Source organism: Protomyctophum parallelum (genome assembly GCF_964188405.1).
Source record: "Protomyctophum parallelum genome assembly, chromosome: 17".
Classification (NCBI taxonomy): Eukaryota; Metazoa; Chordata; class Actinopteri; order Myctophiformes; family Myctophidae; genus Protomyctophum; species Protomyctophum parallelum.
The window spans coordinates 41,270,509-41,289,264 of NC_139719.1; positions in this window are offsets into that span (position 1 = coordinate 41,270,509).

Sequence of the window (18,756 nt, forward strand, 5' to 3'; positions counted from 1 at the left end):
CTCCATCAAGCTCACCCTGGGTCTGCCCCTCAACAGCTACGTTCTGTGGCTGATACTGAGTGGAGCTGGTGGGACGATCGCCTCCGAGTTCTTCTATCTCAACCTGATTGCATCTCTGATCCTCTCTAACTTGGCCGATGTCGTTTACGTTGCATTCCTCTTCACATACAACTCAATGTTGGACAAGGTTGCTGACTTTACTTTTGTTTTGTTTATCTTATTCTCCATCCAAGTGTTCCAGTGTTGTATCTGTGTGGAGCGTTACATAGCGGTGGTTCACCCCGTGGTGTTTCTCAGGTACAAAGCTCTTCGCTACAGGGTGGCCTGTTGCTGCCCTGTCTGGGTGACAGGGCTTGCAGTCAGCTTGTTAACTGTTATATTCGATAATTTGTATCCTTACTACTTCCTGCTGGTCTTTTGGGTGGTGTGCATTGCTGTGGTGTGTTTCTGCTGCCTCTCGGTCCTCAGAGCTCTGAAACAGCCTGGACCAGGAGAAGGACAGAGGGACAGTGGGGAGGGAAACGGCCTGAAGAGAAGAGCTTTTAGAATCATTCTGATCAGCTTGGTGGTAATGTCACTGACTACAATGACCTATTTTCCCATTACTCTGTTGAAACTACTGAATTATGTCGACAGAGTTGCTGATACCATCGCATATACAGTAGCCTTGATTTCAGAGCTTGTTCATCCATTGCTCTACCTCCACAAAGCTGGGAAACTGCCATGCTTCAAGGCACTCTGAAAGCAAGTCAGCAGGATATATCTCTAATGCTGCGTTCACGCTGGCAGATGCAAAAGATGCAAAGATGCAAAGATCACAGCGTAATTGGATGTGTTGTTGTTGTTGTAAAATCTGCTGCTCACACGGTCATTGGCATCATCAAGCGTGCGTCCGTAGTGACGTGTGTCATTGCAGCTACAGTCGTATCTTTGTAGCTTTGCATCTGGAAGTTGAACCCAGCTCAGCTTCAATGTGTAGCTTTTGCAGCAGCCATCTTCATGCTGGCTTCCATTGACAATGGATGGTAGACTGTATCTTTGCATCTGCCCGTGTGAACGCAGCATTACCAGACACAGGTCACATGTTTGTATAAAGGTGTGTTCAGACATGAATATATGTATATTCGCCTCGGTTCGTCCCTATCGTCTATTCGCGCAACTATCGTCTTTTGAATTGACTTTGTATGTAATCGCGCCGCTCTAACCATCCGAGTCTGAATGCAGCTTAAGGCTCTAATCATCATACCAGTAAGACACCTGAGGGCGAGAAGCGCACTGGCCATATATGGAGCGTGTCTTGAGTGTACAGGGTGTGATGAGGTCAAATCAGCAGACTGCTGGGCGAGTGCTGTCGCTTTGGCATGGGATCAACTTTGACCAATGAAAACAGGACAAGGGTTCATGGCCATATACGGATACGCCATATTATGTATAGCGTGTCTTGGAGACGGAACTAGACGTGATATCACAATGCGTGACCATATATGGGCACATTCCTGTATATGCAGGCTTAATATCCCTGATGATGTCATAGTGATGTCACGAGACCTGGGCACGATATATGGGGGCTTTCCCCGTGTATGGGGATTTTGAGTGACAAAAAAATGCAAGATTTCATAGTTAAAGCTTCATATCAGGGATTACCATTTACAATTTAGGCCCTTAGCAGACGCTCCATATATGGGATTAATTGTGACAGCAGGTCCCATGCATTTACTATGATCTGATCCCTGATTGTATGGGGATTTTACTATCATTCCCGATGATGTCATAGTGATGTCAGCAGGATTGTGAGTGACGATTGTGAGTGACAGATTGTGAGTGACATGATGTGACAAAAAACGCATAGTTCATAGTTTAACCTTTGACCTTCGGTCGCAACAAATCTAATCCAATTCTGCCACTGTGTCAGAGAAACCTATTTCATTTATTCAGCTATTTGATATGTTATTATTGCATTATTATGTGCATTCTATGTATGTAGATTATATCTTTTAATGGGAAAACATAGTTTCTCAGGTGAAATCTGCCCCCCCCCCCCCAAAAGAATGAAATTAAATATAATAGAAAATGTCATTACTGCGTCAACAGTAACACAGATCAACAAACTATATAATTGGTGAAATTGGCATATAATAATAAGAAAGAGGCGAACATCGTGAAAATAGCTACAAGTTCACAACGAGCTTGTCAAACAGCTGTTATCACAATATGTATCTGCGGAACCAATTCAAATAGGATTATGTGTGGGGGGGTCTAAATAATTCATTTGGATTATTCATACAAAGGAAGATTTATAATAACCACTGTCTAATGTCTATAATATGACCTGTTTATGAAATACCTTTAATTCATACCTATTTTTATTTTAATCATAATATGTGACTGTGACTGAACATGAAACATCGATGGGAAATATATATATATATATATATTTTTTTGCTGTGTATTGACTTAAACGTAGAGAACCAAACATATGACAACAACAACAACAACTGTAACCCATTACAAATAATGTGGAATTATTGTCATAGCTGGAGTTGTCTTTAAAGAGAGACATTGCGTGGAGCTTCCTATTGGATGAATCAAGAAAGTTACTCTGTTACATGTGTACTTAATTTGCTGCATAATATGAACAGTGAACACAGTATGTAGCAGGTGTGGCGCCCTGTATGGGTGTAAGTGAAATCACTGTAGGCCCTGTGTTGAGCATGGGACCTTTGTTTGTTTGTTTGATAAATGGTTAAAGCTGATATTATATATTCATTGTAATAGAGTGTTTGTTCAGTCACAGGGCTCTCCGTGTCTGTTTAATAAACAATGTGAGAAGATTAAAATATGGCCAGTCTGGATCTGTTGCTGTTGTGTGAGATTGACCTGAGGGTCTACATCAGATCACAATGTTATGTTTTCTTTAAAAAAAAGAAGACGTCTCTATGCCACGGCTTGGTGTGTGGCTTCTACCCCTTTAACGTTAGAGGTTGTGGTGACAGCAGCTCCAATGAGTCTCGCTTCACTTCAAACATGTTGATGTCTGGGTCAGAACTTTGCATTGAACATCCATCTGTGGTAGTTTGACTAGTGTCTGCATCGTCGAGCACCACGCAATATTTGAATGTCACACGCAGGCCTATTTTAGACAAAACTAGACAGTGGCAAAAAAATAAAAATAAATAAGCATGAGGCATTAAGAGTTCAAGACACAGAGCATAATAAACACATTATAAACATAATTTAGAAACAGCAAAAATAAAATTGCAGAGTAGAAAAACTCAGTGGAAAGGTTATTACGGCCTATAGTAAAAAGAGGCGATCTACAAGCTCACTCAGTTGTAGCACATGGTGTCTGATCAATGGGCCAATCGAAGCAGTGACTCCCACTTTTACCTGTACCTGCATATTGGAGCATATGGCTACCCCATAGAATCATAGTTACACCTGCAGGGTCATGGGTTGTGTCATGGGTTACTAAACAAATTATCGGTACATATAGGTTGCCCGAGGTTCAGGACAAAGTTTGCATAAAGACCATATACATTTCCATGGAATCCAATGCAATATGTAAATGCTTTTAAGTGCAGGTGTGCAACAAACAAACATCAGTGGAAGGAGGAGCAGGGAAAGGTATAGCTAGAGAAGGCAAAGCACAGAGTTCATCATTTGGAGGATCTGCTCTCATCAGGAAGAAAGTGACCGTCGGACGAAGAGACTTCACCAAAACACCAACTCAGAGATCTGAGACACTCTGCTGGCATCAAAAGGTGAGATCCCTTTAACCTTGTGTTCACTGTTCATTAGAATAGTTGTTGTTTTCAGAAGAACATTTAGAAGAGTTGTTAAAAATGTTTACTTGTGTCATTGTTATATCAGGTCAACTGTGCTCAAATCCATCTTCTGTCTCGGTTACAGGACACACACAGAGCCTGAAGATGAACGACACACTGGCGAATGGCACCAACTCCTCCTTCCCCTCAAAATCCTCAGAAGACGACACCATTCTGGCCCTACAGATTACCTTCAACTCCATCAATGTCATCCTGGGTCTGCCCCTCAACACCTACGTTCTGTGGCTGATACTGAGTGGAGCTGGTGGGACGATCGCCTCCGAGTTCTTCTATCTCAACCTGATCGCATCTCTGATCCTCTCTACCTTGGGCGATGTCTTTGTCTTTGCATGGCTCTTCACATACAACTCAATTTTGTTTAAGGTTATTGCTGTTTATTATTTCATTACCTCCTTCTCCTTCCAATCGTTCCAGTGTTGTATCTGTGTGGAGCGTTACATAGCGGTGGTTCACCCCGTGGTGTTTCTCCGGTACAAAGCTCTTCGGTACAGGGTGGCCTGTTGCTGCGCTGTCTGGCTGACGGGGCTTGCAGTCAGCTTGTTAGTTATATTCGATACGTATCCTTACTACTTCCTGCTGGTCTTTTGGGTGGTGTGCATTGCTGTGGTGTGTTTCTGCTGCCTCTCGGTCCTCAGAGCTCTGAAACAGCCTGGACCAGGAGAAGGACAGAGGGACAGTGGGGAGGGAAACGACCTGAAGAGAAGAGCTTTTAGAATCATTCTGATCAGCTTGGTAGTAATGTCAGTGACTACAATGAGCTCTATTCCCCCTATTGTGTTTCGTCTGCTAAATGTAACCGTCCCAGTTGTTGAACTGATCGTAGTTGTAATGATCATAATGCCAGGGTTTGTTCATCCATTGCTCTACCTCCACAAAGCTGGGAAACTGCCATGCTTCAAGGGGCTCTGAAAGCAAGTCAGCAGGATAGATCTCTAATGCTGCGTTCACGCTGGCAGATGCAAAAGATGCGAAGATGCAAAGATCACAGCATAAGTTGATGTGTTTTTGTTTTGTCATTGCAGCTACAGTTGTAGCTTTGTAGCTTTGCATCTGGAAGTTGAACCCAGCTCAGCTTCAATTTGTAGCTCTTGCAGCAGCCACAAACGTCAGATGCATCTTTGTATCTTCATGCTGGCTTCCATTGACAATCAATGGTAGACTGTATCTTTGCATCTGCCCGTGTGAACGCAGCATTACCAGACCTGTGTGTGATATTGGCTCTAATGCTACAAATGTAATCCAGATCTGTCACTGTGTCAGAGAAACCTATTTTATTTATTCAGCTATTTGATATGTTTTTGTTTACTGAATTACTCATGGTAGACAAATCTGTATTTTGACAATTACACAGTAATTATTACATTATTGTTCATCATATGTAGATTATTTTTTTATGGATTATTTTTTCTCAGTTGTATTTCTGTCCCCCCCCCCCCCCCCAGGTGAAGTAAAACAAAAAAATAATAAAACAAAATAGAAATAAATTTAAAATAACAGAAAAGACCATTACTGAATCAACACTGAGATCAACAAAATATATAGTCTATTATTAAACCGATCAAATATTGGCTAAATTGGCATAATGTAAGAAAGAGGCAAACATTATGAAAATAGCTGATCTGCATGCTCACAATGAGCTTGTCAATCAGGTATTATCACAGTATTTATCTGCAGAACCAGTTCTAATAGGATTATTTTGGGGGGTCGTGGCCTAAAAAGGTTGAGAACCACTGGTCTAAATAATATGACCTGCTCATGAACTACTTTTAATTCAATCATTTGGATTATTCATACAACGAAACATGACGCATGTGTGACGGATTAATACCCACTGTCTCTTCTGTAATATGACCTGTTCATGAATTACTTTTAATTCATCTTTTGTTTTCTCATTCATAATATGTGACTGTGATTGAACATGAAGCATCGATGGTTCGCTGTGTATTGACTTAAACATACAGCAACATTGTACAAGACAACAACAAACTAATGTAACTTGTTAGGTATATAAGAATACTGTGGAATTATTGTCATAGCAGGAGTTGTCTGTGAAGAGAGACATTGTTTGGAGCTTCCTATTGTATGAATTAACTAAGGAAACTCAGTTACATTTGTATTTTGTACATAATTTGCTGCATATGAACAGTGACAAATGTATGTAGCAGGTGTGGCGCTACCTATATGGCCTCATGAGTGTAAGTGAAATCACTTTAGGCTCTGTGTTGAGCATGGGAATTATTTGTTTATTTGTGTGTTTGTTTATTAAAAGGATAAAGCTCTATATTCTGATATACTCATTGTAATAGAGTGTTTGTTCAGTCACAACAGGGCTCTCCATCTCTGTGTATAATAAACAATGTGAGAAGATTCAGCGTCCATCCAGGATATGGCCAGTCTGGATCTGTTGCTGTTGTGTGAGATTGACCTGAGGGTCTACATCAGATCACAATGTTTGTTTTCTTTAAAGAAAGAAGACGTCTCTATGCCACGGCTTGGTGTGTGGCTTCTACCCCTTTAACGTTAGAGGTTGTGGTGACAGCAGCTCCAATGAGTCTCGCTTCACTTCAAACATGTTGATGTCTGGGTCAGAACTTTGCATTGAACATCCATCTGTGGTAGTTTGACTAGTGTCTGCATCGTCGAGCACCTCGCAATATTTGAATGTCACACGCAGGCCTATTTTAGACAAAACTAGACAGTGGCAAAAAAAAATAAAAAAAATAGCATGAGGCATTAAGAGTTCAAGACACAGAGCATAATAAACACATTATAAACATAATTTAGAAACAGCTAAATTTAATTGAAGAGTAGAAAAACCCAGCGGAAAGGTTATTACGGCCTATAGTAAAAAGAGGCGATCTACAAGCTCACTCAGTTGTAACACATGTGGTGTCTGGTGTCTGATCAATGGGCCAATCGAAGCAGTGACTCCCACTTTTACCTGTACCTGCATATTGGAGCATATGGCTACCCCAGAACACCAGGGGTCGGTCCATCCATCCATCCATCCATCTCTATGTCTATCAATCATAGTTACACCTGCAGGGTCATGGGTTGTGTCATGGGTTACTAAACAAATTATCGGTACATATACAGTAGGTTGCCTGAGGTTAAGGAAAAAGTTTGCATAAAGGATATACATTTCCATGGAATATGTAAATGCTTTTAAGTGCAGGTGTGCAACAAACAAACATCAGTGGAAGGAGGAGCAGGGAAAGGTATAGCTAGAGGAGGCAAAGCACAGAGTTCATCATTTAGAGGATCTGCACTCATCAGGAAGAAAGTGACCGTCGGACGAAGAGACTTCACCAAAACACCAACTCAGAGATCTGAGACACTCTGCTGGCATCAAAAGGTGAGATCCCTTTAACCTTGTGTTCACTGTTCATTAGAATAGTTGTTGTTTTCAGAAGAACATTTAGAAGAGTTGTTAAAAATGTTTACTCAACTGTGCTCAAATCCATCTTCTGTACTGGTTACAGGACAAACACACAGCCTGAAGATGAACGACACACTGGCGAATGGCACCAACTCCTCCGTCTCCTCCGGTCTGGCCCTACAGATTACTATCTGCTCTATCAGGCTCCTGGGTCTGCCCCTCAACAGCTACGTTCTGTGGCTGATACTGAGTGGAGCTGGTGGGACGATCGCCTCTGAGTTCTTCTATCTCAACCTGATCGTATCTGTGATCATCACTGCCTTGGCCGATGTCTTTGTCTTTGCATGGCTCTTCACATACAATTCAATTTTGCTAAAGGTTATTGGTGCTTTGTATGTGTTTATCTTATTCTCCATCCCATCGTTCCAGTGTTGTATCTGTGTGGAGCGTTACATAGCGGTGGTTCACCCCGTGGTGTTTCTCCGGTACAAAGCTCTTCGCTACAGGGTGGCCTGTTGCTGCGCTGTCTGGCTGACGGGGCTTGCAGTCAGCTTGTTAGCTGTTATATTCGATACGTATGCTTACTACTTCCTGCTGGTCTTTTGGGTGGTGTGCATTTCTGTGGTGTGTTTCTGCTGCCTCTCGGTCCTCAGAGCTCTGAAACAGCCTGGACCAGGAGAAGGACAGAGGGACAGTGGGGAGGGAAACGACCTGAAGAGAAGAGCTTTTAGAATCATTCTGATCAGCTTGGTGGTAATGTCACTGACTATAATGAGCTATATTCCCATTACTCTGTTGACACTACTGAATCATGTCGAGATAGTTGCTGATACCATCGCATCTACAGTAGCCATGATTTTAGCGTTTGTTCATCCATTGCTCTACCTCCACAAAGCTGGGAAACTGCCATGCTTCAAGGGGCTCTGAAAGCAAGTCAGCAGGATAGATCTCTAATGCTGCGTTCACACATGGAAGATGCAAAGATCACAACACGTTGCTTTGTAAAATCTGACATCAAGTTTGCGTCCGTCGTGAAGTGTGCCATTGCAGCTACAGTTGTAGCTTTGTATCTTCATGCTGGCTTCCATTGACAATGAATGGTAGACTGTATCTTTGCATCCGCCTTTGTGAACGCAGCATTACCAGACCTGTGTGTGATACTAGCCTCTAATTCTACTAATCTAATCCAAATCTGCCACTGTGTCAGAGAAACCTATTTTATTTAATTTATTGATATGTTGTTGTTTTTTTAAATACTCTTGGTAATTAGAGAAGTTGACAATTACACTTTCTGAACCATCTGCGGAACAAGTTCAATTAGGATTATTTTTGGGGCGTCATGGCCTGAAAGGTTTTAGAACCACTGGTGTAAATAATGGGACGTGTTCATGAACTATTTTGAATTCAATAATTTGGATTATTCATACAATGGAAACATGACGCACGTGTGACGGATTAACTCATTTTGGGCAGGAACCCCTTTTGGTGTTTTAAGCATTATTTTATACTTTAGCTGATCTTTAGCAGATCTACAAGCTCATCTGCTATTTTTGAAAAATCGCGAAAATGTAGTGCAGATCTACGAAAAAAAGAAATATATATATTCTTTCAGAGCGAACGTTTATCAAATCTTTGGTCTTCGGTCGGCGGCCAATTACATACATTTTTTGGGGGTCCTTGACGTGAAACATTGAGAACCACTGATACAGAAACATAGGATTTTCAGAAAACTGTCAGGATTTGGAAGACATTTGTAGAATCTATTGTCAGGCCTAACTGGGTTAATACCCACTGTCTGTAATATGACCTGTTCATGAACTACTTTAATACCCACTGTCTGTAATATGACCTGTTCATGAACTACTTTAATACCCACTGTCTGTAATATGACCTGTTCATGAACTACTTTAATACCCACTGTCTGTAATATGACCTGTTCATGAACTACTTTAATACCCACTGTCTGTAATATGACCTGTTCATGAACTACTTTAATACCCACTGTCTGTAATATGACCTGTTCATGAACTACTTTAATACCCACTGTCTGTAATATGACCTGTTCATGAACTACTTTAATACCCACTGTCTGTAATATGGCCTGTTCATGAACTACTTTAATACCCACTGTCTGTAATATGACCTGTTCATGAACTACTTTAATACCCACTGTCTGTAATATGGCCTGTTCATGAACTACTTTAATACCCTCTGTCTGTAATATGGCCTGTTCATGAACTACTTTAATACCCACTGTCTGTAATATGACCTGTTCATGAACTACTTTAATACCCACTGTCTGTAATATGACCTGTTCATGAACTACTTTAATACCCAATGTCTGTAATATGGCCTGTTCATGAACTACTTTAATACCCACTGTCTGTAATATGGCCTGTTCATGAACTACTTTAATACCCACTGTCTGTAATATGACCTGTTCATGAACTACTTTTAATTCATCTGTTATTCATCATCATTCATAATGTCTGACTGTGATTAAACATTGATGGAAAATAAAAAATCTTGTGAAGAAACTTTGTTTGCTGTCTATTGGCTTAAACGTACAGAGTTATAGCTGGAGTTATCTGTGAAGAGAGACATTATTTGGAGCTTCCTGTTGTAGTGGAATCCCTTTAGGCTCTGTGTTAAGCATGGGACTTTTTGTTAAAAAGGATAAAGCTCTATATTCTGATATACTCATTGTAATAGAGTGTTTGTTCAGTCACAACAGGGCTCTCCATCTCTGTGTATAATAAACAATGTGAGAAGATTCAGCGTCCATCCAGGATATGGCCAGTCGGGATCTGTTGCTGTTGTGTGAGATTGACCTGAGGGTCTACATCAGATCAAAAATGTTAGTTTTCTTTAAAAAAAAAGAAGACGACTTTATGCCATGGCTTGGTGTGTGCATGCCTGCATGGCTTCTACCTCTTTAACGGTAGAGGTTGTGGTGACAGCAATGATCAAACCCATCCTATCGTAATATATAGGGAACAACATGAAGTCAAGATGAGCCGAAATTGGGCCCCTTATTATATTCAAATGTTGCCATTCAACTGTCCTGGCTCTCCAGGTGTATCAGTGATAAAAATCCCTTAAGCCATTTAGTGAAACAAGGAACATAGGAGTCTTCTACTCAGTTAAAATCATTATTTCGGCTACTAGTGTGCCGAGCATGAGGGTCTGTTGTACAGCGTATGGCAGCGCGAGGGAGGCGTCGGAGCAACCAAGCAGGGCAGTTGGAGCATCCGGAACATTAATACGGGATACTCTGCTGTACCATGCAAAGATATTTTGCCAAAATGGAATAATCTTTGGGCACGACCAGAATGTGTGACCCAGCGTGCCCTGGGAAACAGCTGGATACATTTTGTTTTAAAGTAGTGTAATCTACCCCTCACTGAGCCAGAGTGGATCCTCCTCAACCCCTCACTCCAGATCTCATCGGACAGCTTCACTTCAGACATGTTGATGTCTGGGCCAGAATTTTGCATTGAAAATGTAAATGTGAATGGTGGTAGTTTCTGCATCATGGAGCACCACACCAAACATTATTTAAACATTCAGGCCTATTTAGAGAAAACTAGAGGGTGATAAAAAAATAAAAAAATAAACATAAGCACATTATAAAATATTTTCAAACTAGAAAAAGTGCCCCTCGGGGCACAGGTCTCCACCAGGGCAGGTCAGGTTGTGGCCTACTGGTGGCGCTATGATAGGCCAATGTGAAAAGGGTGCCATTTCTTCTCACGCCTTGGGTGGCAATTGGATGATTTGAGGCATTTTGTTCCAAAAATGTGTTTTGCAAAAATCCACCTGTTGGTGGCGCTATGACAGGCCAATGTGAAAAAGGTAGGATATATTCCTCAGCCTAGTAGGAAAGTCTGTAAAAGATTTCACTTAAATTGCACACTGCGTTCATGATTTGAGGCTTTTTTTTCTCTAAACGGGTCAATCCTGCAAACTTTGAAAGCCAATGTTAGCCAATTAGAATGGAATTTGGAATATTGGACAGATCCGTCTTGAACACGTGACTATGTATGACTATATGATTTTTGGACAGAATCTGGAGGAGTAATATCAAAAAGATTGTTTTACAAAAGTCGGCCTCCTGGTGGCGCTATAACAGGCCGTTCTGGAAAATTTGGGGCAGAGGTTCATCGTTGGCATCCAGGGAGTGTGTGTGCAAAGTTTCGTATTGACCGGGTTAACGGTGCCGGAGATTAGCTGTACACAGACGGATGGACACACACACGGAGGGATGGACGCACACACACACACACACACACACACACACACACACACACACACACACACACACACAGACAGAGTGCAAAACATACTCTCTCCCCATGCCTTCGGCCTGGTGGAGACAATAAGGGATTCAGTGTCTTTGTCAAGGACACTTCAACACTAACTCTGGGAGAGCCCGGGTTTGAACTGGCAACCTTGTGGTTACCATCTGGCCACTCTACCCCTGATCCACCGCCGCCCATGGCTACCACCCCAACACCCAGAATTAGATTATATCATCTCACACCTCCCACCATTTATCTGTGACATTTATCGATTGATCCATCCATCCATCCATCCATATCTATGACTGTCAGTCATAGTTACACCTGCAGGGTCATGGGTTGTTGTCATGGGTTAATAAACAAATTATCGTAACATAATATGTGTTCCCTGAGGTTTTCCAACTAAGGACAAAGTTTGCATAAAGAATGTACTGTACATTTCCATGGAAACCAATGCAATATGAAAATCCTCTTTAGTGCAGGTGTGCAACAAACAAACATTAGTGGAAGGAGGAGCAGGGAAAGGTATAGCTAGAGAAGGCAAAGCACAGAGTTCATCATTTGGAGGATCTGCTCTCATCAGGAAGAAAGTGACCGTCGGACGAAGAGACTTCACCAAAACACCAACTCAGAGATCTGAGACACTCTGCTGGCATCAAAAGGTGAGATCCCTTTAACCTTGTGTTCACTGTTCATTAGAATAGTTGTTGTTTTCAGAAGAACATTTAATAATAATAATAATAATAAAACTTTATTTGTATAGCACCTTTCATGACATGAAATGCAGCTCAAAGTGCTTTACAGAACAATGGAGAATAAAAGAAAAGCAAGGCAACGACATAAAAAAACAAGCAGTAATGCAATACAGTGAGGACATGAATAACAAAAAATATAAAAATAAAATATCAATTAAAAGCAATGTTGTAGAAGTGGGTCTTGAGCTGAGCTTTAAAAATGTCTACAGAGGCTGCCTGACGAAGGTACAGTGGGAGCTTGTTCCATGCCGACGGCCCGTAGAAGCAAAAAGCTGCTTCCCCGTATTTTTTAGTTGCCATTTCTTTAGGCAAAGCGAGCAGGCCAGCAGACCTTAGGGGGCGGTTTGGGACATATTTAGGCAGGCAGTCATGTAGGTAGGAAGGTGCGAGACCATTGAGAGCTTTATAGAGTAGACAAGTAAAATAATTTTAAAATCAATCCTAAAAACAACCGGAAGCCAGTGCAGTGATGCCAAAACTCCAAAACTGGAGTAATACAGTATGTTCTCTCATCTTAGTTCTAGTTAAAACTCTGGCTGCTGCATTTTGGACAAGTTGTAATCTGTCAGTTGTTTTCTTAGGCAGTCCTGAAAAAAGTGCATTGCAGTAATCAAGCCGAGAAAAGTTTAGAAGAGTTGTTAAAAATGTTTACTTGTGTCATTGTTATATCAGGTCAACTGTGCTCAAATCCATCTTCTGTACCGGTTACAGGACACACACAGAGCCTGAAGATGAACGACACACTGGCGAATGGCACCAATTCCTCCTTCCCCTCAAAATCCTCAGAAGACGACACCATTCTGGCCCTACTGATTACCTTCAAATCCATCAATGTCATCCTGGGTCTCCCCATCAACAGCTACGTTCTGTGGCTGATACTGAGTGGAGCTGGTGGGACGATCGCCTCCGAGTTCTTCTATCTCAACCTGATTGCATCTCTGAACCTCTCTAACTTGGCCGATGTCGTTTGCATTGCATTCCTCTTCACATACAACTCAATTTTGTCTAAGGTTACTGCTGTTTATTATTACTTTATCTTCTTCTCCTTCCAATCGTTCCAGTGTTGTATCTGTGTGGAGCGTTACATAGCGGTGGTTCACCCCGTGGTGTTTCTCAGGTACAAAGCTCTTCGGTACAGGGTGGCCTGTTGCTGCGCTGTCTGGCTGACGGGGCTGGCAGCCAGCTTGTTAGTTATATTCGATATGTATCCTTACTACTTCCTGCTGGTCTTTTGGGTGGTGTGCATTGCTGTGGTGTGTTTCTGCTGCCTCTCGGTCCTCAGAGCTCTGAAACAGCCTGGACCAGGAGAAGGACAGAGGGACAGTGGGGAGGGAAACGACCTGAAGAGAAGAGCTTTTAGAATCATTCTGATCAGCTTGGTAGTAATGTCACTGACTACAATGAGTTATATTACCCCTATTGTGTTTCGTCTGCTAAATGTAACCGTCCCAGTTGTTGAACTGATCGTAGTTGTAATGATCATGATGCCAGGGTTTGTTCATCCATTGCTCTACCTCCACAAAACTGGGAAACTGCCATGCTTCAAGGGGCTCTGAAAGCAAGTCAGCAGGATAGATCTCTAATGCTGCGTTCACTCTGGCAGATGCAAAAGATGCAAAAGATGCAAAGATCACAGCATAAATTGATGTGTTTTTGTTTTGTCATTGCAGCTACAGTTGTAGCTTTGTAGCTTTGCATCTGGAAGTTGAACCCAGCTCAGCTTCAATTTGTAGCTTTTGCAGCAGCCACAAACGCCAGATGCATCTTTGTATCTTCATGCTGGCTTCCATTGACAATGAATGGTAGACTGTATCTTTGCATCTGCCCGTGTGAACGCAGCATTACCAGACCTGTGTGTGATATTGGCTCTAATGCTACAAATGTAATCCAGATCTGTCACTGTGTCAGAGAAACCTATTTTATTTATTCAGCTATTTGATATGTTTTTGTTTACTAAATCTGTATTTTGACAATTATACAGTAATTATTACATTATTGTTCATCATATGTAGATTTTTTTGTATGGATTTTTTTTCCTCAGTTGTATTTCTGCCCCCCCCCCCCTCCCCCCCAGGTGAAGTAAAACAATAACACAAAAAAATAACAGAAAAGACCATTACTGAATCAACACTGAGATCAACAAAATACTTAGGCTATTATTAAACCGATCAAATATTGGCTAAATTGGCATAATGTAAGAAAGAGGCAAACATTATGAAAATAGCTGATCTGCATGCTCACAATGAGCTTGTCAATCAGGTATTATCACAGTATTTATCTGCAGAACCAGTTCAAATAGGATTATTTTGGGGGGTCGTAAACTACTTTTAATTCAATCATTTGGATTATTCATACAACGAAACATGACGCATGTGTGACGGATTAATACCCACTGTCTCTTCTGTAATATGACCTGTTCATGAATTACTTTTAATTCATCTTTTTTTTCTTCATTCATAATAGTGACTGTGATTGAACATGAAGCATCGATGGTTCGCTGTGTATTGACTTAAACATACAGCAACATAGTACAAGACAACAACAAACTAATGTAACTCGTTAGGTATATAAGAATACTGTGGAATTATTGTCATAGCAGGAGTTGTCTGTGAAGAGAGACATTGTTTGGAGCTCCCTATTGTATGAATTAACTAAGGAAACTTGGTTACATTTGTATTTTGTACATAATTTGCTGCATATGAACAGTGACAAATGTATGTAGCAGGTGTGGCACTACCTATATGGCCTTATGAGTGTAAGTGAAATCACTTTAGGCTCTGTGTTGAGCATGGGAATTATTTGTTTATTTGTGTGTTTGTTTATTAAAAGGATAAAGCTCTATATTCTGATATACTCATTGTAATAGAGTGTTTGTTCAGTCACAACAGGGCTCTCCATCTCTGTGTATAATAAACAATGTGAGAAGATTCAGCGTCCATCCAGGATATGGCCAGTCGGGATCTGTTGCTATTGTGTGAGATTGACCTGAGGGTCTACATCAGATCACAATGTTTGTTTTCTTTAAAAAAAGAAGACGTCTCTATGCCACGGCTTGGTGTGTGGCTTCTACCCCTTTAACGTTAGAGGTTGTGGTGACAGCAGCTCCAATGAGTCTCGCTTCACTTCAAACATGTTGATGTCTGGGTCAGAACTTTGCATTGAACATCCATCTGTGTTAGTTTGACTAGTGTCTGCATCATCGAGCACCACGCATTATTTGAATGTCACACGCAGGCCTATTTTAGACAAAACTAGACAGTGGCAAAAAAAATAAAAAAATAAGCATGAGTCATTAAGAGTTCAAGACACAGAGCATAATAAACACATTATAAACATAATTTAGAAACAGCAAAAATAAAATTGAAGAGTAGAAAAACTCAGCGGAAAGGTTATTACGGCCTATAGTGAAAAGAGGCGATCTACAAGCTCACTCAGTTGTAGCACACTAGAATTTCGCGGCCCTGACGGGCCGCTCATCCCAGAGTTACGTTGCAGCGCACTATGGGAAGAAGGAAATTGCGGGAGTTGACTCCACATGTAGTAACGGATGGGTTATTAGTTATTATGTGTCCTTATTAGTGTAGTGTATAGTCAACACTTTATGGCTCGTAGGCCTACACACTGCCCGGTATTTGCTCCGATTATGCTGTCGGGGAGCATTTTTGGCACTCGCCGACAAAACCCCTGATCTGACGTTAAGCGGTGCCCAAAACCCCTGATCTGACGTTAAGCGACAAAACCCCTGAACTGACGTTAAGCGACAAAACCCCTGATCTGACGTTAAGCGGTGCCCAAAACCCCTGATCTAACGTTAAGCGACAAAACCCCTGATCTGACGTTAAACGGTGCCCAAAACCCCTGATCTGACGTTAAGCGGTGCCCAAAAGGTAGATCACGATCTACCAGTAGATCACAAAGGCTTTGCAGGTAGACCACATGACATGCCCCTAAAATATATATAATTTTAATATAAAAAAATATTTTTTGCATCTGCCGCTTGAGATGACCTGAGATGACTTGATTGATTGACATCAAAAAGGGCCTGTCAGCTCAAACACACAATGCAATACTTGTTGTTGCGTACAATCATCAGTAGCAAAGTCAAATACCAACAAAAAAAAGCCCTACCATTTCCATTTCCCCCCCTCTATTTCCCATTCCATGTGCGTTTGTCTTATATGTAGCCTATGAAAGGCCCCTCAATTACATTTTGTAACTATTTTCAGCAATGGGATGATTTGTTTTTATTTGGTGGGTATATGTTGTTGAGCTGGTCGTTTTGAAAGTAGCTCTCAAGTAAAAAAAAAAGTGTGGGCACCCCTGGTATAGATGATTAGAGATATATATATATATATGTATATAACCTTCATACCGTCGGTAAATCCCTGTAGGCTACCCGTATATTGGTAGCCTATATTTTAGCCCAATATTGCCGTTACGCATTTCACTTGAATAATGTTGTGTGCGCGCGTGCGAGTGTGGAGAAAGACGAGTTATTTAATGAAACTCAATAACGTCCTGTATTGGTAGCCTATATTAGCCCAATATTGCCGTTACGCATTGCCAGGTCTGCGAGTTTTAAGCGAGTCGTAGTGTGTGTAAGTAGCGTGTTGAATGGCATTTTTTTGTGGGCTTGTTTTCATAGACCTGGCGAATTTTGCGCACATCTTTTGCTCACATGTTTTCATTTTTAGTATAGGATGGTGTCTGATCAATGGGCCAATCGAAGCAGTGACTCCTACTTTTACCTGTACCTGCATATTGGAGCATATGGCTACCCCAGAACACCAGGGGTCGGTCGGTCCATCCATCCATCCATCCCTATGTCTATCAATCATAGTTACACCTGCAGGGTCATGGGTTGTGTCATGGGTTACTAAACAAATTATCGGTACATATAGGTTGCCCGAGGTTAAGGACAAAGTTTGCATAAAGACCATGGAATCCAATGCAATATGTAAATGCTTTTAAGTGCAGGTGTGCAACAAACAAACATCAGTGGAAGGAGGAGCAGGGAAAGGTATAGTTAGAGAAGGCAAAGCACAGAGTTCATCATTTGGAGGATCTGCTCTCATCAGGAAGGTCGGACGAAGAGACTTCACCAAAACACCAACTCAGGGTTCTGAGACACTCTGCTGGCATCAAAAGGTGAGATCCCTTTAACCTTGTGTTCACTGTTCATTAGAATAGTTGTTGTTTTCAGAAGAACATTGAGAAGAGTTGTTAAAAATGTTTACTTCATTTTCGTCATTGTTATATACGGTCAACTGTGCTCTAATACGTCTTCTGTACCGGTTACAGGACACACACTGAGCCTGAAGATGAACGACACACTGGCGAATGGCACCAACTCCTCCATCGCCTACCCATCCCTGGAGTTGATAGTAATGTGCAGTGGTAGCTCCATCAAGCTCACCCTGGGTCTGCCCCTCAACAGCTACGTTCTGTGGCTGATACTGAGTGGAGCTGGTAGGACGATCGCCTCCGAGTTCTTCTATCTCAACCTGATCGTATCTGTGATCCTCTCTACCTTGGCCGATGTCGTTTACATTGCATTCCTCTTCACATACAACTCAATGTTGGACAAGGTTGCTGACTTTACTTTTGTTTTGTTTATCTTATTCTCCATCCAAGTGTTCCAGTGTTGTATCTGTGTGGAGCGTTACATAGCGGTGGTTCACCCCGTGGTGTTTCTCAGGTACAAAGCTCTTCGCTACAGGGTGGCCTGTTGCTGCCCTGTCTGGCTGACGGGGCTTGCAGTCAGCTTGTTAGTTGTTATATTCGATGCTAGGTATCCATACTACTTCTTGCTGGTCTTTTGGGTGGTGTGCATTGCTGTGGTGTGTTTCTGCTGCCTCTCGGTCCTCAGAGCTCTGAAACAGCCTGGACCAGGAGAAGGACAGAGGGACAGTGGGGAGGGAAACGGCCTGAAGAGAAGAGCTTTTAGAATCATTCTGATCAGCTTGGTGGTAATGTCACTGACTATAATGAGCTGTGTTCCCATTACTCTGTTTGCACTACTGAATCATGTCGACATAGTTGCTGATATCATCGCATATACAGTAGCCTTGATTTCAGAGCTTGTTTATCCATTGCTCTACCTCCACAAAGCTGGGAAACTGCCATGCTTCAAGGGGCTCTGAAAGCACGATAGATCTCTTACTAGACCTGTGTGTGATACTAGGCTCTAATCCAAATTGCCACTGTGTCAGAGAAACCTACTTCAATCTCAACAAATTCTACTTCATTAAAAAAAAATCAAACATAAGTTTAGGACCCACTTAATTGACCAGATCACTTAATTATATTTCTTTGTATCTATTCTTTCTCTAATCATGTAAATAACCAAAAATTCTAATCATGTTCTTGTTGTGTTTTTGTTTTGTTGTTTTGTTTATGTTTTATATACGGCAATCATGTTTTCTGGATATTCTATATCTCATGTACAATGTTTCATTATAATTTATATAGGTAGA